Genomic DNA, 27265 nt, shown 5'->3' on the forward strand with positions numbered 1-27265 from the left:
ACAATTCTCCATGGCCCTTGTGATCATAATACTCGATGAACCGTGTCATCACAGTGTTCCAGGACACATGTCATCACAATGATCCATGACTACTTTCATCACAATGCTCCAATAAACCTGTCATCACAATGCTTCATGGCCCCTGTTATCATATTGCTCCATGATATCTTTCATCACAATGCTCCAAGACCACTGTCATCACCATGCCTCATGAGGCCTGTCATCTCAATGCTCCATGGCCCCTTCCATCACAATGCTCCATGAACCCAGTCATCACAATGTTCCCTGTCCTTTTCATGACAATGCTCTATGGGCCCTCTCATCACAATGCTCCATGCCCTTGTCATCAAAATGCTCCAGAACTCTTGTCATCATAATGCTCCATGCCAATGTCATCAAAATGCCCCACGACACTTGTCATCACAATGCTCCATGGCCTTTGTCATCACAATGTTCCATGGCCCCTGTCATCACAGTGCTCCATGATACCTTTCATAAAAATCTAGATGACCACTGTCATCACAATGCCCCATGACAGATGTCATCACAATTCGCCATGGTCCTTTTCATCACAATACTCCATGGCCTTTGTCATCACAATGGTCCATGGTCCCTGTCATCACAGTGCTCCATGATACCTTTCATCACAATCTAGATGACCACTGTCATCACAATCCCCCATGAGATATGGCATCACAATTCGCCATGGTCCTTGTCATCACAATGCTCCATTAACCGTGTCATCACAGGGTTCCAGGAAACTTGTCATAACAATGATCCATGATCACATTCATCACAATGCTCCATGAAGCCTGTCATCAAAATGCTTTATGAACCTTGTTATCAGAATGTTCCATGACCCCTGTCATCAAAATGATCCATGACCGTTGTCATCAAAATGCTGCATGATACCTTTTATCGCAATTCTCTGTGACCTCTGTCATCACAATGCTCCAAGACAATTTTCATCACAATGCTCCATACCCCTGTCATCACAGTGCCCCATAACACCTGTAATCACAATACTGCCTGGACCCTGACATAACACTGCTCCATGTTCCCTTTCAACACAATGCTCCATGACCACTGTCATCACAATGTTCCATGAAAGTTCTCATCAAAATGCTCCATGACCCTGGTCACCACAAGGTTCCCAGCCCTTGTCATCACAATGCTATATTACCCATGTAATCACAATGGTACATGGCCTTCTCATCACAATGTTCCATGGCCTCTGTCATCACCATGCTCCATGGTCTTTCTCATCACAATGCTCTATGACTCCTGTCAACACAATGCTTGATGACCATTGTCATCACAATTCTCCAAGGCCCCTGTCATCAAAATGCCTCATGGTCTTTGTAATCACAATGCTCAATAACCCCTGTCATCACAATGCTACATGCCGTTGTCATCACAATGCTCCATGGCCACTGTAATCACAATGCTCCATGCCCTTGTCATCACAATGCTCCAGAACACTTGTCATCATAATACTCCATTCCCGTTTCAGCCCATTGCTCAATGACCCTTGTCATCAAAATGTTCCTTGGACTTTGTCATCACTGTGCTCCATGATACCTTTAATCAAACTCTATATGACCACTGTCATCACAATGCAAGATGACAAATGTCATCACAATGCCCCATGACACGTGTCATCACAATTCGCCTTGGCACTTGTTATCTCAATGCTGTAGGAACCGTGTCATCACTAGGTTCCAGGACACTTGTCATCACAGTGATCCATGACCACTTTCATCACAATGTTCGAAGAACTCTGTTATCTCAATGCTCCATTGTCCCGATAATTGCATTGCTCCATTAACACTTTCATCACAATGCTCCTTGACCACTGTCACCATAATGCCCCATGACGTCTCTCATCACTGTGCTCCAAGGCCACTCTCATCAAAATGCTCCATGATCTGTGTCAGCACAATATTGCATGACACTTGTCATCACAATGCTCCATGATCCCTGTAATCACAATGATCCCTGCCAATGTCATTACAATGCTCCATGTCTCCTGTAATCACAATGCTCCATGCCCTTGTCATCAGAAGTCTTCAGAGCTCTTGTCATTATAATGCTCCATGCCAATATCATAAAAATGCCCCATGACACTTGTCTTCAATATGATCCATTACCACTTTCATCACAATGCTCCATGACACCTGTCATCTCAATGCTCCATAGCCTTTGTATTCACAATGCTCCATGGCCCCTGTAATCACAGTGCTCCATGACCCCTTTCACCACAGTGTTCCAAGACCGCTGTCATCACAATGCCCCATCACGCCTGCCATCACAAATCTCCAAGCCCTCTCTTACCAAAAAGCTCCATGATCCCAGTCAGCACAATGTTCCATGACACTTTTCATCACAAGGCTCCATGACCCCTGTCATCACAAAGTTCTCTGCCCATATCATCACAATGCTCCTTGTCTCCTTTAATCACGATTCTCCATGGCCTTTCATCACAATGCTCCAGAATTCTTCTCATCGCAATGTTCTTTGACCGTGTCATCACAATGCTCCATGACCCTTGTTATCACAAAGCTCCATGACCCCTGTCAGCACAATGATCCATGACTCCTTGCCTCACAGTGCTCCAGTACCCTTTTCATCACAATGCTCCATGCCATTGTCAGCACAATGATCTTTGGACCCTGTCATCAAAATGCTCCATCCCCTTTTCATCAGAATGCTCCAGATATCCTATCATTACAATGCTCCATGCCCGTGTCATCATAAAGCTACATGCCGTTGTCATCACAATGCTCCATGGCCCCTGTATTCACAATGCTACTGGCCCTTGTCATCACAATGCTCCAGAACACTTGTCATCATAATACTCTATTCTCGTCTCATCCCATTGCTCAATGACACTTGTCATCAAAATGTTCCTTGGCCTTTGTCATCACAGTGCTCCATGATACCTTTAATCAAAATTCTACATGACCACTGTCATCACAATGCAAGATGACCAATGTCATCACACTGCCCCATGACACGTGTCATCACAATTCCCCTTGGCCCTTGTCATATCAATGCTGTAGGCACCGTGTCATCACTAGGTTCCAGGACAGTTGGCATCACAGTGATCCATGACCACTTTTCAACACAATGCTCCATGACCCCTGTCATCACAAAGTTCTCTGCCCATATCATCACAATGCTCCTTGTCACCTTTTATCACAATGCTCCATGCCCTTTCATCACAATGCTCCAGAATTCTTTTCATCGCAATGTTCCTTGACCGTGTCATCAAAATGCTCCATGAACCTTGTCATCACAAAGCTCCATGACCCCTGTCATCACAATGATCCATGACTCCTTTCCTCACAGTGCTCCAGTACCCTTTTCATCACAATGCTCCATGCCATTGTCAGCACAATGCTCCTTGGACCCTGTCATCAAAATGCTCCATCCCCTTTTCATCACAATGCTCCAGATATCCTATCAGTACTATGCTCCATGCCCGTGTCAACACAATACTCCATGACCCCTGTCATCAAAATGCTTTATGAACCTTCTTATCAGAATGTTCCATGACCCCTGTAATCACAATGCTCCATGCCCTTGTCATCACAAGGCTCCAGAACTCTTGTCATCATAATCCTCCATGTCTGTTTCATCACCATGCTCCATGACACTTTTCATAACAATGCTCCATAGCCCCTTTCATTACTGTGCTCCCTAATAACTTTAATCACATTTCTAGATGACCACTGCCATCACAATGCCCCATGACATTGTCAGCACAATTCGCCATGACCAATGTCATCACCATGCTCCATGAACTATGTCATCACTGGGTCCCAGGACACTTGTCATCACAATGATCCATTACCACTTTCAGCACAATGCTCCATGACCACTGTCATCTCAATGCTCCATGGCCTTTGTATTCACAATGCTCCAAGGCCCCTGTAATCACAGTGCTCCATAACACCTTTCATCATAATGCTCCAAGACCACTGCCATCTCAATGCCCCATGACGCCTGTCATCACAATTCTCCAAGGCCCCTCTCATCACTATGCTCCATGACACTTGTCATCACATTGCTCCATAACACCTGTCATCACAGTGTTCGCTTACCATGTCATCACAATTCTCCATGTCCCCTATAATCACAATGCTCCATGCCTTTTTCCTCACAATGCTGCAGAATTCTTGTCATCACAATGTTCCATGACTGTGTCATCACAATACTACATGAACCTGGTCATCACAGTTCTCCATGACCTTTGTCATCACAATGCTCTATGTCTCTTTTCATCACAATTCCCAATGACCACTTTAACCACTATGCTCGCTGACCATTTTCATCACATTTCTCTATAGTCATTAAAATTCCCCATGGCCTCTTTCTTCACAATGCTCCGTGATGCCTGTCATCACAATGCTCCATGGCTTTTGTTATCACAATGCTCCAGGACCAGTTTCATCACAATACACCATCCCCCTTGTCATCACGGTGCACAATGAAACCTTTCATTACAATGCTCCATGACACTTGTCATCACAATGCTACATGGCCTTTATAGTCACAATGCTCCCAGGCACTTTTCATCACGATGTTCCATGAAAACTTTCATCACATTGCTCCATGACCATTTTCATCACAATTGTCCGTACCCTTGTCAACACAATGCTGCATAATCCCTGTCATCACAATTCTCCATGACTGCTGTCATCACAATAATCCAGGACAAGTTTCATAACAATGCTTCATGCCCCCAGTCATCACAGTGCTGCATGATACCTTTCATCACAATTCCTAGATGATCAAGGTCATCACATTGCCCCATGACACCTGTCATCACAATTCGCTATGACCCTTGTCATCACAATACTTTATGAACCGGGTCATCACAGTGTTCCAGGACACATGTCATCACAATGATCCATGACTACTTTCATCACAATGCTCCAATACACCTGTCATCACAATGCTCCATGGCCCCTGTTATCATATTGCTCCATGATCTCTTTCATCACAATGCTCCATGACCACTGTCATCACCATGCCTCATGACGCCTGTCATCTCAATGCTCCATGGCCCCTTTCATCACAATGCTCCATGAACGCAGTCATCACAATGTTCCCTGCCCTTTTCATCACAATGCTCCATGGGCCCTGTCATCACAATGTTCCATGCCCTTGTCATCAAAATGCTCCAGAACCCTTGTCATCATAATGCTCCATGCCAATGTCATTAAAATGCCCCATGACACTTGTCATCACCATGCTCCATGGCCTTTGTCAACACAATGTTCCATGGCCCCTGTCATCACAATGCTCCATGCCCTTGTCATCAAAATGCTCGAGAACTCTTGTCATCATAATGCTCCATGCCAAAGTCATCAAAATGCCCTATGACACTTGTCATCACAATGCTCCATGGCCTTTGTCATCGCAATGTTCCATGGCCCCTGTCATCACAGTGCTCCATGATACCTTTCATCACAATTCTAGATGACCACTGTCATCACAATGCCCCATGACAGATGTCATCACAATTCGCCATGGTCCTTGTCATTACAATGCTCCATGAACCGTGTCATCACAAGGTTCCAGGACACTTGTCATCACAATGATCCATGATCACTTTCATCACAATGCTCCATGAACCCTGTCATCTCAATGCTCCATAGCCTTTGTATTCACAATGCTCCATGGCCCCTTGTCATCACAGTGCTCCATGACCCCTTTTATCCCAATGCTTCAAGACCGCTGTCATCACAATGCCCTATGACGCCTGCCATCACAAATCTCCAAGGCCTCTCTTACCAAAAAGCTCCATGATCCCTGTCAGCACAATGTTCCATGACACTTTTCATCACAATGCTCCATGACCCCTTTCATCACAATGTTCTCTGCCCATATCATCACAATGCTCCTTGTCACCTTTAATCACAATGCTCCATGCCCTTTCATCACAATGCTCCAGAATTCTTGTCATCGCAATGTTCCTTGACTGTGTCATCAGAATGCTCCATGACACTTGTCATCACAAAGCTCCATGACCCCTGTCATCACAATGATTCATGACTCCTTTCCTCACAGTGCTCCAGTACCACTTTTATCACAATCGTCCATGCCATTGTCAGCACAATGCTCCTTGAACCCTATCATCAAAATGCTCCATCCCCTTTTCATTACAATGCTCCAGATATCCTATCATTACAATGCTCCATACCCGTGTCAACACAATGCTCCATGACCCCTCTCATCAAAATGCTTTATGAACCTTGTTATCAGAATGTTCCATGACCACTGTCATGAAAATGATCTACGACCGTTGTCATAACAATGCTGCATGATACCTTTCATCGCAATTCTCTGTGACCGCTGTCATCACAATGCTCCAGGAAAATTTTCATTACAATGCTCCATGCCCCCTGTCATCACAGTGCCCCATAACACCTGTAATCACAATGCTCCATGGACCCTGTAATCACACTGCTCCATGTTCCCTTTCAACACAATGCTCCATGACCCCTGTCATCACAATGTTCCATGAAAGTTGTCATCAAAATGCTCCATGACCCCGGTCACCACAAGGTTCCCTGCCCTTGTCATCACAATGCTCTATGAACCTTGTAAACTCAATGGTACATGGCCTTATCATCACAATGTTCCATGTCCTCTGTCATCACCATGCTCCATGGTCTTTCTCATCACAATGCTCGATGACCCCTGTCATCACAATGCTTGATGACCATTGTCATCACAATGCTCCAAGGCCCCTGTAATCACAATGCGTCATGGTCTTTGTAATCACAATGCTCAATGACCCCTGTCATCACAATGCTCCATGCCATTGTCATCACAATGCTCCAGAACACTTGTCATCATAATACTCCATTCCCGTTTCATTCCATTGCTCAATGACACTTGTCATCAAAATTTTCCTTGGCCGTTGTCATCACAGTGCTCCATGATACCTTTAATCAAAACTCTACATGACCACTGTCATCACAATGCAAGATGACCAATGTCATCACAATGCCCCATGACACGTGTCATCACAATTCGCCTTGGCCCTTGTCATCTCAATGCTGTAGGAACCGTGTCATCACTAGGTTCCAGGAAACTTGTCATCACAGTGATCCATGACCACTTTCATCACAATGCTCGATGAACTCTGTTATCTCAATGCTCCATGGCCTTTGTATTCACAATGCTCCGTTGTCCCGATAATCGCGTTGCTCCATGAACACTTTCATCACAATGTTCCTTGACCACTGTCACCTTAATGCCCCATGACGTCTGTCATCATTGTGCTCCAAGGCCACTCTCATCAAAATGCTCCATGATCTGTGTCAGCACAATATTGCATGACAAATGTCATCACAATGCTCCATTATCCCTGTAATCACAATGATCCCTGCCAATGTCATCACAATGCTCCATGTCTCCTGTAATCACAATGCTCCATGCCCTTGTCATCACAATGCTCCAGGTCTGTTGTCATAACCATGCTTCATGCCCGTGTCATCACAATGCTCCATGAATCTTCTCTTCACAATGCTCCATGGCCCATGTCATCTCAATGCTCCATGACCCCTGTCATCACAATGCTCTATGGCCTTTGGCATCACAATGCTCCGTGACCCCTGTCAACACAATGCCTGATGAACCCTGTCATCAAAATTCTAAATGGCAGTAGTCATCACAATGCTCTATGACGCCTGTCATCAGTATTCTCCATGTCACTTGCTATCACAGTGCTCCATGGCCCCTGTAATCACAGTACTCCATGACCCCTTTCATCACAATGCCCAATGCCACCTCTCATCACAATTCTCCATGGCATTTGTCATCACGATACTCCATGACACCTGTCAGCACTATGCCCCATGACCCTTGTCGTCACAAAGCTCCATGACCCCTGTCATCACATTAATCCATGACTCTTTTCCTCACAGTGCTCCAGTACCATTTTCATCACAATTCTCCATGCCTTGTCAGCACAATACTCCTTGGACACTGTCATCAAAATGCTCCATCCCCTTTTCATCACAATGCTCAGATATCCTATCATTACAATGCTCCATGCCCGTGTCATCACAATGCTCCATGCCCTTGTCATCACAATGCTCCATGAACCATATCATCACAGGGTCCCAGGACACTTGTCATCACAATGATACATTACCACTTTCATCACAATGCTCCATGACCACTGTCATCTCAATGCTCCATGGCATTTGTATTCACAATGCTCGATGGCCCCTGTAATTACAGTGCTCCATAACACCTTTCATCATAATGCTCCATGACTACTGCCATCTCAATGACCCATGACGCCTGTCATCACAATTCTCCAAGGCCCCTCTCATCACAATGCTCCATGAAAATTGTCATCACATTGCTCCATAACACCTGTCATCACAGTGTACCCTGCCCAAGTCATCACAATGCTCCATGTCCCCTATAATCCAATGATCCATGCCTTTTTCCTCACAATGCTCCAGAATTCTTGTCATCACAATGTTCCTTGACCGTGTCATTACAATGCTCCATGACCCTTGTCATCACAAAGCTCCCTGACCCCTGTCATCACAATGGTCCATGACTCCATTCCTCACAGTGCTCCAGTACCCTTTTCATCACAATGCTCCATGCCATTGTCAGCACAATGCTCCTTGGACCCTGTCATCAAAATGCTCCATCCCGTTTTCATCAGAATGCTCCAGATATCCTATCATTACAATGTTCCATGCCCGTGTCAACACAATGCTCCATGACCCCTGTCATCAAAATTCTTTATGAACCTTGTTATCAGAATATTCCATGACCCCTGTCATCAAAATGATCCATGACCGTTGTCATCACAATGCTGCATGATACTTTTCATCCCAATTCTCTGTGACTGCTGTCATCACAATGCTCCAGGACAATTTTCATCACAATGCTCCATGCCCCCTGTCATCACAGTGCCCCATAACGCCTGTAATCACACTGCTCCATGTTCCCTTTCAACACAATGCTCCGTGACCCCTTTCATCACAATGTTCCATGAAAGTTGTCATCAAAGTGCTCCATGACCCCGGTCACCAAAAGGTTCCCTGCCCTTGTCATCACAATGCTCCATGACCCTTGTAATCACAATGGTACATGGCCTTGTCATCACAATGTTCCATGGTCTCTGTCATCACCATGCTCCATGGTCTTTCTCATCACAATGCTCTATGACCCCTGTCATCACAATGCTCCAAGGCCCCTCTCATCACAATGCCTCATGGTCTTTGTAATCACAATGCTCTATGACACCTGTCATCACAATGCTCCATGCCATTGTCATCACAATGCCCCATGGCCCCTGTAATCACAATGCTCCATACCCTTGTCATCACAATGCTCCAGAACACTTGTCATCATAATGCTCCATTACTGTGTCATCCCAATGCTCAATGACACTTGTCCTCAAAATGTTCCTTGGCCTTTGTCTTCACAGTGCTCCATGATACCTTAAATCAAAATTCTACGTGACCACTGTCATCACAATGCAAGATGACCAATGTCATCACAATGCCCCATGACAGGTTTCATCACAATTTGCCTTGGCCCTTTTCATCCCAATGCTGTATGAACCGTGTCATCACTAGGTTCCAGGACCCTTGTCATCACAATGCTCCATGAAATCTGTTATCTTAATGTTCCATGGCCTTTGTATTCACAATGCTCCATTGTCCCGATAATCTCGTTGCTCCATCATTTGTCTAAGCACAATATTGCATGACAGTTGTCATCACAATGCTCCATGATCCCTGTAATCACAATGCTCCCTGCCAATGTCATCACAATGCTTTATGTCTCCTGTAATCACAATGCTCCATGCCCTTGTCATCACAATGCTCCAGGTCTGTTGTCATCACCATGTTTCATGCCTGTGTCATCACAATGCTCCATGAAACTTGTGTTCACAATGCTCCATGGCCCATGTCATCACAATGCTCCATGAACCCTGTCATCACCATGCTCTATGGCCTTTGTCATCACAATGCTCCGTGACCCTTTTCAACACAATGCCTGATGACCCCTGTCATCAAAATTCTAAAGGGCACTTGTCATCACAATGCTCTATGATACCTGTCATCACTATTCTCCATTTCACTTGTTATCACAATGCTCCATGACCCCTGTAATTCCAGTACTCCATGACCCCTTTCATCACAATGCCCAATGCCACCTCTCATCACAATTCTCCATGGCATTTGTCATCACGATGCTCCATGACACCTGTCATCACAATGCTCCATGACATGTGTCATCACAATGCTCGATGGCCCTTGTCATTACAATGTTCCTTGGCGCATTTCATCGCAATGCGCCATGACATCTTTCATCAAAATACTCCAAGATTTGTTTCATCACAATGCTCCATGGCCCTTGTCATTACAAATCCACATGATATCTTTCATCACAATTCTCCATGGCAAGTTACATAAAAATGCTCCTTGCCCCTTTCATCACAATGCTCCATGGCCCCTGTCATCACAATGCTCCATGGAACATTTTCTCACAATGCTCCAGTACGCCTTTCATCCAAATTTCCCATGGCCACTGTCATCACTATTCTCCATGACCCCTCTCATTGTAATGGTCCATGACCCGTTTCATCTCAATGCTCCATGACACCTGTCATCACAATGCTCCATGGACTTTGTCATCACAATGCAAAATGTCCCCTGTAATCACAGTGCTCCATGACCCGTTTCATCTCAATGCTATATGACCTCACTCATCACAATGCCCCATGACCCCTGTAATCACAATGCTCCATGGAGCTTGTCATCACAGTGCTACAAGCCTTTGTCATCACACTGCTCCATTGCCCCTGTAATCACAAAGCTCCATGCCCTTGTCATCACAAGGCTCCAGAACTCTTGTCATTATAATGCTCCATGTCCGTTTCATCACCATGTTCGATGACACTTATCATCAAAATGCTCCATGGCCCCTCTCATTACTGTGCACCATAATAACTTTAATCACATTTCTAGATGACCACTGCCATCACAATGCCCCATGACATTGTCATCACAATTCGCCATGACCATTGTCATCACAATGCTCCATGAACCATGTCATCAGAGGGTTCCAGGACACTTGTCATCACAATGATCCATTACCACTTTCATCACAATGCTCCATGACCACTGTCATCTCAATGCTCCATGGCCTTTGTATTCACAATGCTCCATGGCCCCTGTAATCACAGTGCTCCATAACACCTTTCATCATAATGCTCCATGACGACCGACATCTCAGTGCCCCATGACGCCTGTCATCACAATTTTCCAAGGCCCCTCTCATCACAATGCTCCATGACACTTGTCATCATATTGCTCCATAACACCTGTCATCACAGTGTTCCCTGCCCATGTCATCACAGTGCTCCATATCCCCTATAACCACAAGGCTCCATGCCTTTTTCCTCACAATGCCCCAGAATTCTTGTCATCACAATGTTCCATGACCATGGCATCACAATGCTCCATGGCCCTTGTCATCACAATGCTCCAGAATTCTTGACATCACAATGTTCCATGACGGTGGCATCACAATGCTCCATGCCTTTTTCCTCACAATGTTCCAGAATTCTTGTCATCACAAAGTTCCATGACCGTGTCATCACAATGCTACATGACTCTGGTCATCACAGTTCTCCATGACCTTTGTCATCACAATGTTCTATGTCGCTTTTCATCACAATTCTCAATGACCACTTTAATCACTATGATCGCTGACCATTTTCATCACATTTCTCTGTTGTCATTACAATTCCCCATGGCCGCTTTCTTCACAATGCTCCATGATGCCTGTCATCACAATGCTCCATGGCTTTTGTTATCACAATGCTCCAGGACCAGTTTCATCACAATACTCCATCCTCCTTGTCATCACAGTGCACAATGAAACCTTTCATTACAATGCTCCATGACACTTGTCATCACAATCCTCCATGGCCTTTATTGTCACAATGCTCCCAGGCACTTTTCATCACGATATTCCATGAAAACTTTCATCACATTGCTCCATGACTATTGTCATCACAATAGTCCATACCTTGGCAACACAATGCTGCATAATCCCTGTCATCACAATTCTCCATGACTGCTGTCATCACAATAATCCAGGACAATTTTCAAAACTATGCTTCATGCCCGCAGTCATCACAGTGCTCCATGATACCTTTCCTCACAATTCCTAGAAGATCAATATCATCACAATGCCCCATGACACCTGTCATCACAATGATCCATGACTACTTTCATCACAATGCTCCAATACACCTGTCATCACAGTGCTCCTTGGCCTCTGTTATAATATTTCTCCATGGTATCTTTCTACACAATGCTCCATGACCCCTGTCATCACAATGATCCATGACTCCTTTCCTCACAGTGCTCCAGTACCATTTTTATCACAATGCTCCATGACCCTGTCCTCACAATGCTACATGACCCCTGTCATCACATTGTTCCATGGCCTATGTATTCACAATGCTCCATGGACCCTGTAATCACACTGCTCCATGTTCCCTTTCACCACAATGCTCCATGGCACCTGTCATCACAACGTTCCTTGAAAGTTGTCATCAAAATGCTGCATGACCCCGGTCACTACAAGGTTCCCTGCCCTTGTCATCACAATGCTCCATGACCCTTGTAATCACAATGGTACGTAGCCTTGTCATCACAAAGTTCCATGGCCTCTGTCATCACCATGCTCCATGGTCTTTCTCATCACAAGGCTCTATGACCCCTGTCATCACAATGATTGATGACCATTGTCATCACAATGCTCCAAGGCCCCTGTCATCACAATGCCTCATGTTCTTTGTAATCACAATGCTCTATGACACCTGCCATCAAAATGCTCCATGCCGTTGTCATCACAATGCTCCATGGCACCTGTAATCACAATGCTCCATGCCCTTGTCACCACAATGCTCCAGAACACTTGTCATCATAATACTCCATTCCCGTGTCATCCCATTGCTCAATGACACTTGTCATCAAAATGTTCCTTGGCCTTTGTCATCACAGTGCTCCATGATCCTTTAATCAAAATTCTACATGACCACTGTCATCACAATTCAAGATGACCTATGTCATCACAATGCCCCATGACACGTGTCATCACAATTCACCTTGGCCCTTGTCATCTCAATGCTGTAGGAAACGTGTCATCACTAGGTTCCAGGACACTTGTCATCACAGTGATCCATGACCACTTTCATCACAATGCTCCATGAACTCTGTTATCTCAATGCTCCATGGCCTTTTTATTCACAATGCTCCATTGTCCTGATAATCGCGTTGCTCCATGAAGACTTTCATCACAATGCTCCTTGTCCATTGTCAGCATAATGCCCCATGACATCTCTCATCACGGTGCTCCAAGGCCATTCTCATCAAAATGCTCCATGATCTGTGTCAGCACAATATTGCATGACACTTGTCATCACAATGCTCCATGATCCCTGTAATCACAATGATCCCTGCCAATGTCATCACAATGCTCCATGTCTCCTGTAATCACAATGCTCCATGCTCTTGTCATCATAATGCTCCAGGTCTGTTGTCATCACCATGCTTCATGCCCGTGTCATCACAATGCTCCATGAATCTTGTCTTCACAATGCTCCATGGCCCATGTCATCACAATGCTCCATGACCCCTGTCATCACAATGCTCTATGGCCTTTTTCATCACAATGCTCCGTGACACCTGTCAACACAATGCCTGATGACCCTGTCATCAAAATGCTAAATGGCACTTGTCATCACAATGCTCTATGACGCCTGTCATCACTATTCTCCGTGTCACTTGTTATCACAATGCTCTATGACCTTTGTCATCACAATGCTCCATGGCCCCTGTAATCACAGTGCTCCATGACCCGTTTCATCTCAATGCTCCATGACCTCACTCATCACAATGCCCCATGACCCATTTAATCACAATGCTCCATGGCCTTTGTCATAACAATACTCGATGAACCGTGTCATCTCAGTGTTCCAGGACACATGTCATCACAGTCATCCATGACTACTTTCATCACAATGCTCCAATACACCTGTCATCACAATGCTCCATGGCACCTGTTATCATATTGCTCCATGATCTCTTTCATCACAATGCTCCATGACCACTGTCATCACCATGCCTCATGACGCCTCTCATCTCAATGCTCCATGGCCCCTTTCATCACAAAGCTCCATGAACACAGTCATCACAATGTTCCTAGCCCTTTTCATGACAATGCTCCATGGGCCCAGTCATCACAATGCTCCATGCCCTTGTCATCAAAATGCTCCAGAACTCTTGTCATCATAATGCTCCATTCCAATGTCATCAAAATTCCCCATGACACTTGTCATCACAATGCTCCATGGTCCTTGTCATCACAATGCTCCATGGACCGTGTCATCACATGGTTCCAGGACACTTGTCATCACAATGATCCATGATCACTTTCATCACAATGCTCCATGAACCCTGTCATCTCAATGCTCCATAGCCTTTGTATTCACAATGCTCCATGGCCCCTTGTCATCACAGTGCTCCATGACCCCTTTTATCCCAATGCTCCAAGACCGTGGTCATAACAATGCCCCATGACGCCTGCCATCACAAATCTCCAAGGCCTCTCTTACAAAAAGCTCCATGATCCCTGTCAGCACAATGTTCCATGACACTTTTCATCACAATGCTCCATGACCCCTGTCATCACAAAGTTCTCTGCCCATATCATCACAATGCTCCTTGTCACCTTTAATCACAATGCTCCATGCCCTTTCATCACAGTGCTCCAGAATTCTTGTCATCGCAATGTTCCTTGACCGTGTCATCACAATGCTCCATGACCCTTGTCATCACAAAGCTCCATGACCCCTGTCATCACAATGATCCATGACTCATTTCCTCACAGTGCTCCAGTACCCTTTTCATCACAATGATCCATGCCATTTTCAGCACAATGCTCCTTGGACCCTGTCATCAAAATGCTCCATCCCTTTTTCATCACAATGCTCTAGATGATATCCTATGATTACAATGCTCCATGCCCGTGTCAACACAATGCTCCATGACCCCTGTTATCAAAATGCTTTATGAACCATGTTATCAGAATGTTCCATGACACCTGTCATCAAAATGTTCCATGACCATTGTCATCACAATGCTGCATGATAAATTTCATCCCAATTCTCTGTGACGGCTGTCATCACAATGCTCCAGGACAATTTTCATCACAATTCTCCTTGCCCCCTGTCATCACAACGTTCAATGAAAGTTGTCATCAAAATGCTCCATGACCCCGGTCACCACAAGGTTCTCTGCACTTGCCATCACAATGCTCCATGACCCTTGTAATCACAATGGTACATGGCCTTGTCATCACAATGTTCCATGGCTTGTGTCATCACCATGCTCCATGGTTTTTCTCATCACAATGCTCTATGACCCCTGTCATCACAATGCTTGATGACCGTTGTCATCACAATGCTCCAAAGCCCCTGTCATCACAATGCCTCATGGTCTTTGTAATCACAATGCTCAATGATCCCTGTCATCACAATGCTCCATGCCGTTGTCATCACATTGCCCCATGGCCCCTGTAATCACAATGCTCCAATGCCTTTGTCATCAAAATGCTCGATGACCCGTGTCATCACAGTGTTCCAGGACACATGCCATCACAATCATCCATGACTACTTTCATGACAATGCTCCAATACACCTGTCATCACAATGCTCCATGGCCTCTGTTATCATATTGCTCCATGATCTCTTTCATCACAATGCTCCATGACCACTGTCATCACCATGCCTCATGACGCCTGTCATCTCAATGCTCTATGGCCCCTTTCATCACAATGCTCCATGAACCCAGTCATCACAATGTTCCCTGCCCTTTTCATCACTATGCTCCATGGGCCCTGTCATCACAATGCTCCATGCCCTTGTCATCAAAATGCTCCAGAACTCTTGTCATCATAATGCTCCATGCCAATGTCATGAAAATGTCCCATGACACTTGTCATCACAATGCTCCATGGCCTTTGTCATCACAATGTTCCATGGTCCCTGTAATCACAGTGCTCCATGATACCTTTCATCACAATTCTAGATGACCACTGTCATCAAAATGCCCCATGACAGATGTCATCAAAATTCGCCATGGTCCTTGTCATCACAATGCTCCATGAACCGTGTCATCACAAGGTTCCAGGACACTTGTCATCACAATGATCCATGATCACTTTCATCACAATGCTCCGTGAATCCTGTCATCTCAATGCTCCATAGCCTTTGTATTCACAATGCTCCATGGCCCCTGTAATCACAGTGCTCTATGACACATTTCATCACAATGCTCCAAGTCCGCTGTCATCACAATGCCCCATGACGCCTGCCATCACAAATCTCCAAGGCCTCTCTTACCAAAAAGCTCCATGATCCCTGTCAGCACAATGATCCATGACACTTTTCATCACAATGCTCCATGACCCCTGTCATCACAAAGTTCTCTGCCCATATCTTCACAATGCTCCTTGTCACCTTTAATCACAATGCTCCATGCCCTTTAATCACAATGCTCCAGAATTCTTGTCATCACAATGTTCCTTGACCGTGTCATCACAATGCTCCATGACACTTGACATCACAAAGCTCCATGACCCCTGTCATCACAAAGATCCATGATTCCTTTCCTCACAGTGCTCCAGTACCCTTTTCATCACAATGTTCCATGACATTGTCAGCACAATGCTCCTTGGACCCTGTCATCAAAATGCTCCATCCCCTTTTCATCACAATGCTCCAGATATCCTATCATTACAATGCTCCACGCCCGTGTCAACACAATGCTCCATGACCCCTGTCATCAAAATGCTTTATGAACCTTGTTATCAGAATCTTCCATGACCCCTGTCATCAAAATGATCCATGACCGTTGTCATCACAATGCTGCATGATACCTTTCATCCCAATTCTCTGTGACCGCTGTCATCACAATGCTCCAGGACAATTTTCATCACAAAGCTCCATGCCCCCTGTCATCACAGTGACCCATAACCACTGTAATCACAATGCTGAATGACCCTGTCATCACAATGCTACATGACCACTGTCATCACATTGTTCCATGGACCCTGTAATCACACTGCTCCATGTTCCCTTTCAACACTATGCTCCATGACCCCTGTCATCACAACCTTCCATGAAAGTTGTCATCAAAGTGCTCCATGACCCCGGTCACCACAAGGTTCCCTGCCCTTGTCATCACAATGCTCCATGACCCTTGTAATCACAATGGTACATGGCCGTGTCATCACAAAGTTCCATGGCCTCTGTCATCACCATGCTCCATGGTCTTTCTCATCACAATGGTCTATGACCCCTGTTCTCACAATGATTGATGACCATTTTCATCACAATGCTCCAAGGCCCCTGTCATCACAATGCCTCATGGTCTTTGTAATCACAATGCTCAATGAACCCTGTCATCAAAATACTCCATGCCATTGTCGTCACACTGCTCCAGGTCTGTGGTCATCACCATGCTTCATGCCACCTGTCATCACAATGCTCCATGAATCTTGTCTTCACAATGCTCTATGGCCTTCATCATCACAGTGCTCTGTGACCCCTGTCAACACATTGCCTGATGAGCCCTGTCATCAAAATGCTAAATGGCACTTGTCATCACAATGCTCTATGACACCTGTCATCACTATTCGCCATGTCACTTGGTATCACAATGCTCCATGGCCCCTGTAATCACAGTACTCCATGACCCCTTTCATCAGAATGCCCAATGCCACTTCTCATCACAATTCTCCATGGCATTTGTCATCACGATGCACCATGACACCTGTCATCACAATCCTCCATGACACTTCTCATCACAGTGCTCGATGGCCCTTGTCATCCCAATGATCCTTGTTGCTTTTCATCGCAATGCTCCATGACAACTTTCATCAAAATACTCCAAAATTTGTTTCATCACAATGCTCCATGGCCCTTGTCATTACAAATCCACATGATCCCTTTCATCACAATTCTCCATGGCAACTTACATAAAATTGCTCCATGCCCCTGTCATCACAATGCCCAATGATACCTGTTTTTAAAATGATCCATGACCCTTGTCATCACAAGGCTCCATGTCTCTTGTATTCACAATGCTCCATGGTCCATGTCATCACAAAGCTCCGTAGCGCTTTTCATCACAATGCTCCATGACCGCTTTCAGCACAAAGCCACATGACCCCTGTCATCATGATGACCCATGGCCCTTGTCATCACAATGCTCCATGAAACATTTCCTCACAATGCTCCAGTACGCCTTTCATCGAAATTCCCCATGGTCACTGTCATCACAATTCTCCATGACACCTGTCATCGTAATGGTCCATGACACGTTTCATCTCAATGCTCCATGACACCTGTCACCACATTGCTCCATGGCCTTTGTCATCATAATACTTGATGAACCGTGTCATCACAGTGTTCCAGGATACATGTCATCACAATCATTCATGATTACTTTCATCACAATGCTCCAATACACCTCTCATCACAATGCTCCATGGCCCCTGTTATCATATTGCTCCATGATATCTTTCATCAAAATGCTCCAAGACCACTGTCATCACCGTGCCACATGAGGCCTGTCATCTCAATACTCCATGGCCCCTTTCATCACAATGCTCCACGAACCCAGTCATCACAATGTTCCCTGCCCTTTTCAAGACAATGCTCCATGGGCTCTCTCATCTCAATGCTCCATGCGCTTGTCAACAAAATGCTCCAGAACACTTGTCATCATAATGCTCCATGCCAATGTCATCAAAATGCCCCATGACACTTTTCATCGCAATTCTCCATGGCCTTTGTCATCACAATTTTCCATGGCCCCTGTCATCACAGTGCTCCATGATACCTTTCATCAAAATCTAGATGACCACTGTCATCACAATGCCCCATGACAGATGTCATCAGAATTCACCATGGTCCTTTTCATCACAATGCTCCATGGCCTTTGTCATCACAATGTTCCATGGCCCCTGTCATCACAGTGCTCCATGATACATTTCATCACAATTCTAGATGACCACTGTCATCACAATGCCCCATGACAGATGTCATCACAATTCGCCATGGTCCTTCTCATCACAATGCTCCAAGAACTATGTCATCACAAGGTTTCAGGAAACTTGTCATCACAATGATCTATGATCACTTTCATCACAATGCTCCATGAAACCTGTCATCTCAACGCTCAATAGCCTTTGTATTCACAATGCTCCATGGCCCCTGTCATCACAGTGCTCCATGACACATTTCATCACAATGCTCCAAGACCGCTGTCATCACAATGCCCCATGACGCCTGCCAACACAAATCTCCAAGGCCTCTCTTACCAAAAAGCTCCATGATCCTTGTCAGCACAATGTTCCATAACACTTTTCATCACAATGCTCCATGACCACTGTCATCACAAAGTTCTCTGGCCTTATCATCACAATGCTCCTTGTCACCTTTTATCACAATGCTCCATGCCCTTTCCTCACAACGCTCCAGAATTCTTGTCATCGCAATGTTCCTTGACCGTGTCATCAGAATGCTCCATGACCCTTGTCATCACAAAGCTCCATGACCCCTGTCATCACAATGATCCATGACTCCTTTCCTCACAGTGCTCCAGTACCCTTTTCATCACAATGCTCCATGCCCTTGTCATCACAATGCTCCAGAACACTTGTCATCATAATACTCCATTCCCGTTTCATCCCATTGCTCATTGACACTTGTCATCAAAATGTTCCTTCGCCTTTGTCATCACAGTGCTCCATGATACCTTTAATCAAAACTCTACATGACCACTGTCATCACAATGCAAGATGACAAATGTCATCACAATGCCCCATGACACGTGTCATCACAATTCGCCTTGGCCCTTGTCATCTCAATGCTGTATGAACCGTGTCATAACTAGGTTCCAGGACACTTGTCATCACAGTGATTCTTGACCACTTTCATCACAATGCTCCAAGAACTCTGTTATCTCAATGCTCCATGGCCTTTGTATTCACAATGCTCCATTGTCCTGATAATCGCGTTGCTCCATGATCTGTGTCAGCACAATATTTCATGACACTTGTCATCACAATGCTCCATGATCCCTGTAATCACAATGATCCCTGCCAATGTCATCACAATGCTCCATGTCTCCTGTAATCACAATGCTCCATGCCCTTGTCATGACAATGCTCCAGGTCTGTGGTCATCACCATACTTCATGCCCCATGTCATCACAATGCTCCATGAATCTTGTCTTCACAATACTCCATGGCTCATGTCATCACAATGCTCCATGACCCATGTCATCATAATGCTCTATGGCCTTTTTCATCACAATGCTCCCTGACCCCTGTCAACACAAAGCCTGATGACCCCTGTCATCAAAATGCTAAATGGCACTTGTCATCACAATGCTCTATGACGCCTGCCGTCACTATTCTCCATGTCACTTGTTATCACAATGCTCCATGTCCCCTGTAATCCCAGTACTCCATGACCCTTTTCATCACAATGCCCAATGCCACCTCTCATCACAATTCTCCCTGGCATTTGTCATCACGATGTTCCATGAAACCTGTCATCAAAATGCTCCATGACACTTGTCACCACATTGCTCGATGTCCCTTGTCATCACAATTTTCCTTGGTGCTTTTCATCGCTATGTTCCATGACAACATTCATCAAAATACTTCAAGATTTGTTTCATCACAATGCTCCATGGCCCTTGTCATTACAAATCCACATGATCCCTTTCATCACAATTCTCCATGGCAACTAACATAAAAATGCTCCATGCCCCTGTCATCACAATGCCCAATGACACCTGTTTTTAAAATGATCCATGACCCTTGTCATCATAAGGCTCCATGTCCTTTGTATTCACAATGCTCCATGGCCCTTGTCATCACAATGCTCCGTGGTGCTTTTCATCGCAATGCTCCATGACCGCTTTGAGCACACTGCCCCATAACCCCTGTCATCACGATGCTCCATGACCCTGTCATCACGATGCTCCATGGCCCTTGTCATCACAATGCTCCATAAAACATTTCCTCACAATGCTCCAGTATGCCTTTCATCCTAATTCCCCATGGCCACTATCATAACAATTCTCCATGACCCCTGTCATCGTAATGGTCCATGACCCTTTTCATTTCAATGCTCCATGACACCTGTCACCACATTGCTCCATGGCCTTTGTCATCACAATGCTCCATGGCCCCTGTAATCACAGTGTTCCATGACCCGTTTCATCTCAATACTCCATGACCTCACTCATCACAATGCCCCATTACCCTGTAATCACAATGCTCCATGCCCTTGTCATCACAAGGCTCCAGAACTCTTGTCATTATAATCCTCCATTTCTGTTTCATCACCATGCTCCATGACACTTTTCATAACAATGCTCGATAGCCCCTTTCATTACTGTGCTCCATAATAACTTTAATCACATTTCTAGATGACCACTGCCATCACAATGCCCCATGACATTGTCATCACAATTCGCCATGACCATTGTCATCACAATGCTCCATGAACCATGTCATCACTGGGTCCCAGGTCACGTGTCATCACAATGATCCATTACCACTTTCATCACAATGCTCCATGACCACTGTCATCTCAATGCTCCATGGCCTTTGTATTCACAATACTCCATGGCCCCTGTAATCACAGTGCTCCATAACACCTTTCATCATAATGCTCCATGACCACTGCCATCTCAATGCCCCATGACGCCTATCATCACAATTCTCCAAGGCCCCTCTCATCACAGTGCTCCATGACACTTGTCATCACATTGCTCCATAACACCAGTCATCACAGTGTTCCCTGCCCATGTCATCACAGTGCTCCATGTCCCCTATAATCACAATTCTCCATGCTTTTTCCTCACAATGCTCCAGAATTCTTGTCATCACAATGTTCCATGACCATGGCATCACAATGCTTCATGACCCTGGTCATCACAGTTTTCCATGACCTTTGTCATCACAATGACTTATGTCAATTTTCATCACAATTCTCAATGACCACTTTAATCACTATGCTCGCTGACAATTTTCAACACATTTCTCTGTTGTCATTACAATTCCCCATGGCCCCTTTCTTCACAATGCTCAATGATGCCTGTCATCACAATGCTCCATGTCTTTTGTTATCACAATGCTCCAGGACCAGTTTCATCACAATTTTCCATCCCCCTTGTCATCACAGTGCACAATGAAACCTTTCATTACAATGCTCCATGACACTTGTCATCACAATGCTCCATGGCCTTTATCGTCACAATGCTCCCAGGCACTTTTCTTCACGATGTTCCATGAAAACTTTCATCACATTGCTCCATGACCATTGTCATTACAATAGTCCATAACCTTGTCAACACAATGCTGCATAATCCCTGTCATCACAATTCTCCAAGACTGCTGTCACCTCAATAATCCAGGACAATTTTCATAACAATGCTTCATGCCCCCAGTCATCACAGTGCTCCATGATACCTTTCATCACAATTCCTAGATGATCAATGTCATCACAATGCCCCATGACACTTGTCACCACAATGCTCCATGGCCTTTGTCATAACAATGTTCCATGGCCCCTCTCATCACAATGCTGCATGCCCTTGTCATGAAAATCCTCCAGAACTCTTGTCATCATAATGCTCCGTGCCAATTTCGTCAAAATGCCCCATGACACTTGTCATCACAATGCTCCATGACCCTTGTCATCACAACGCTCCATGGCCACTTTCATCACAATGATCCATGACTCCTTTCCTCACAGTGCTCCAGTACCATTTTCATCACAATGCTCCATGCCATTGTCAGTACAATGCTCCTTTGACCCTGTCATCAAAATGCTCCGTCCCCTTTTCATCACAATGCCTCCAGATATCCTATCATTACAATGCTCCATGCCCGTGTCAACACACTGCTCCATGACCCCTGTCATCAAAATGCTTTATGAACCTTGTTATCAGAAAGTTCCATGACCCCTATCATCAAAATGATCCATGACCGTTGTCATCACAATGCTGCATGATACCTTTCATCCCAATTCTCTGTGACCACTGTCATCTCAAAGCTCCAGGACAATTTTCATCACAATGCTCCATGCCCCCTGTCATCACAGTGCACCATAACCCCTGTAATCACAATGATCCATGACCCTGTCATCACAATGCTACATGACCCCTGTCATCTCAATGCTCCATGGCCTTTGTATTCACAATGCTCCATGGCCCCTGTAATCACAGTGCTCCATAACACCTTTCATCATAATGCTCCATGACCACTGCTATCTCAATGCCCCATGACGCCTGTCATCACAATTCTCCAAGGCCCCTCTCATCACAATGCTCCATGACACTTGTCATCACATTGCTCCATAACACCTGTCATCACAGTGTTCCCTGCCCTTGTCATCACAATGCTCCATGTCCCCTATAATCACAATGCTCCATGCCTTTTTCCTCACAATGCTCCAGAATTCTTGTCATCACAATGTTCCATGACCATGGTGTCACAATGCTCCATGGCCCTTGTCATCACAATGCTCCAGAATTCTTGTCATCACAATGTTCCATGACTGCGGCATCACAATGCTACATGACCCTGGTCATCACAGTTCTCCATGACCTTTGTCATCACAGTGCTCTATATCGCTTTTCCTCACAATTCTCAATGACCACATTAATCACTCTGCTCGCTGACCATTTTCATGACATTTCTCTATTGTCATTACAATTCCCCACGGCCCCTTTCTTCACAATGCTCCATGATGCCTGTCATAAAAATGCTCCATGGCTTTTGTTATCACAATGCTCCAGGACCAGTTTCATCACAATACTCCATCCCCCTTGTCATCACAGTGCACAATGAAACCTTTCATTACAATGTTCCATGACACTTGTCATCACAATGCTCCATGGCCTTTATCGTCACAATGCTCCCAGGCACTTTTCATGACGATGTTCCATGAAAACTTTCATCACATTCCTCCATAACCATTGTCATCACAATAGTCCATACCCTTGTCAACACAAGGGTGCTGCATAATTCCTGTCATCACAATTCTCCATGACTGCTGTCATCACAATAATCCAGGACAATTTTCATAACATTGCTTCATGCCTCAAGTCATCACAGTGCTCCATGATACCTTTCATCACAATTCCTAGATGATCAATGTCATCACAATGCCCCATGACACCTGTCATCACAATTCGCTATGACCCTTGTCATCACAATACTCGAAGAACTGTGTCATCACAGTGTTCCAGGACACATGTCATCACAATGATCCATGACTACTTTCATCTCAATGCTCCAATACAGCTGTCATCACAATGTTCCATGGCCCCTTTTATCATACTGCTCCATGATCTCTTTCATCACAATGCTCCATGACCACTGTCATCACCATGCCACATGACGCCTGTCATCTCAATGCTCCATGGCCCCTTTCATCACAATGTTCCATGAACCCGGTCATCACAAAATTCCCTGCCCTTTTCATCACAATGCTCCATGGGCCCTGTCATCACAATGCTCCATGCCCTTTTCATCAAAATGCTCCAAAACACTTGTCATCATAATGCTCCATGCCAGTGTCATCAAAATGCCCCATGACACTTGTCATCTAAATGATCCATGACCTTTGTCATCACAATGCTGCCTGATACCTTTCATCCCAATTCTCTGTGACCGCTCTCATCACAATGCTCCAGGACAATTTTCATCACAATGCTCCATGCCCCCTCTCATCACAGTGCCCCATAACACCTGTAATCACAATGCTCCATGACCCTGTCATCACAATGCTACATGACTCCTGTCATCACATTGTTCCATGGCCTATGTATTCACAATGCTCCATGGACCCTGTAATCACACTGCTCCATGTTCCCTTTCAACACAATGCTCCATGACCCCTGTCATCACAACGTTCCATGAAAGTTGTCATCAAAATGCTCCATGACCACGGTCACCGCAAGTTTCCCTGCCCTTGTCATCACAATGCTCCATGACGCTTGTAATCACAATGGTACATGGCCTTGTCATCACATTGTTCCATGGCCTCTGTCATCACCATGCTCCATGGTCTTTCTCATCACAATGCTCTATGACCCCTGTCATCACAATGCTTGATGACCATTGTCATCACAATGCTCCAAGGCCCCTGTCATCACAATGCCTCATGGTCTTTGTAATCACAATATTCAATGACCCCTGTCATCCCAATGCTCCAGAACACTTGTCATCATAATATTCCATTCCCATGTCATCACATTACTCAATGACACTTGTCATCAAAATCTTCCTTGGCCTTTGTTATCACAGCGCTCCATGATACATTTAATCAATATTCTACATGACCACTGTCATCACAATGCAATATGACCAATGTCATCACAATGCCCCTTGACATGTGTCATCACAATTCGCCTTGGCCCTTGACATCTCAATGCTGTATAAACCATGTCATCACTAGGCTCCAGGACATTGTCATCACAGTGATCCATGACCACTTTCATCACAATGCTCCATGAACTCTGTTATCTCAATGCTCCATGGCCTTTGTATTCACAATGCTCCCTTGTCCCGATAATCGCGTTGCTCCATGAACACTTTCATCACAATGCTCCTTGACCACTGTCACCCTAATGCCCCATGACGTCTCTTTTCACTGTGCTCCAAGGCCACTCTCATCAAAATGTTCCATGATCTGTGTCAGCACAATATTGCATGACACTTGTCATCACAATGCTCCATGATCCCTGTAATCACAATGATCCCTGCCAATGTCATCACAATGCTCCATGTCTCCTGTAATCACAATGCTCCATGCCCTTGTCATCACAATGCTCCAGGTCTGTGGTCATCACCATGCTTCATGCCCGTGTCATCACATTGCTGCATGAATCTTGTCTTCACATTGCTCCATGGCCCATGTCATCACAGTGCTGCATGAATCTTGTCTTCACATTGCTCCATGGCCCATGTCATCACAGTGCTCCATGACCCCTGTCATCACAATGCTCTATGGCCTTTATCATCACAATGCTCCGTGACCCCTCTCAACACAATGGCTGATGACCCCTGTCATCAAAATGCTAAATAGCACTTGTCATCACAATGCTCTATGACACCTGTCATCACTATTCTCCATGTCACTTGTTATCACAATGCTCCATGGCCCCTGTAATCACAGTACTCCATGACCCCTTTCATCACATTGTCCAATGCCACCTCTCATCACAATTCTCCATGGCATTTGTCATCACGATGCTCCATGACACCTGTCATCACAATGCTCCATGACACTTGTCATCACAATGCTCGATGGCCCTTGTCATCACAATTTTCCTTGGTGCTTTTCATCACAATGCTCCATGACTACTTTCATCAAAATTCTCCAAGATTTGTTTCATCACAATGCTCCATGGCCCTTATCATTACACATCCACATGGTCCCTTTCATGACAATTCTCCATGGCAACTTACATAAAAATGCTCCATGCCCCTGTCATCACAATGCCCAATGATACCTGTTTTTACAATGATCCATGACCCTTGTCATCACAAGGTTCCATGTCCCTTGTATTCACAATGCTCCTTGGCCCTTGTCATCACAATGCTCCATAGTCCTTGTAATCACATTTCTCCATGACCTTGTCATCAAAATGTTCCAGAATTCATGTCGTCACAATGCTCCATTCCCTTGTCATCACAATGCTCCATGACAACCATCATTACAGTGCCCCATGACCCTTGTCATCACAATGCTCCATGACCCCTTTCATCACAATGCTCCATGCCCTTCCCATCTCAATGCTCAATGGCCCTTTTCCTCACAATGCTCCAGTACCCTCTTCATCACAAGGCTCCATTCTGCTTTTCATCACAATGCTACATGCCCTTGTCATCACAATGCCTCATGATTCCTTAATCACAATGCTCCATGACCCCTTTCATCACAATGCTCTATGGCCCCTTTAATCACAATGCTCCATGCCCTTGTCATCATACTGCTCCTGAACTCTTCTCATCACAATTCTCCATGCCTGTGTTATGCCAATTCTCCATGACAATGTCATAACAATGCTCCAGAACTCTTGTCATCACAATGATCCA

At 45.0% G+C, this 27265-nt stretch overlaps 1 long non-coding RNA gene across 1 annotated transcript in view; it reads right to left on the minus strand.

The window, feature by feature from the left end:
- Nucleotides 1-1208: 1208 nt before the first annotated feature.
- LOC309653474 overlaps nt 1209-27265 on the minus strand; it is a 373024-nt gene continuing 346967 nt past the window's right edge. The window contains exon 3 of the long non-coding RNA XR_014259209.1: nt 1209-1232. This is a non-coding gene — a long non-coding RNA (uncharacterized lncRNA). The remainder of the gene's footprint in view (nt 1233-27265) is intronic.

The sequence above is a fragment of the Balaenoptera physalus genome, assembly GCF_965194825.1.
Source record: "Balaenoptera physalus genome assembly, contig: HAP1_SCAFFOLD_137, whole genome shotgun sequence".
NCBI lineage: Eukaryota > Metazoa > Chordata > Mammalia > Artiodactyla > Balaenopteridae > Balaenoptera > Balaenoptera physalus.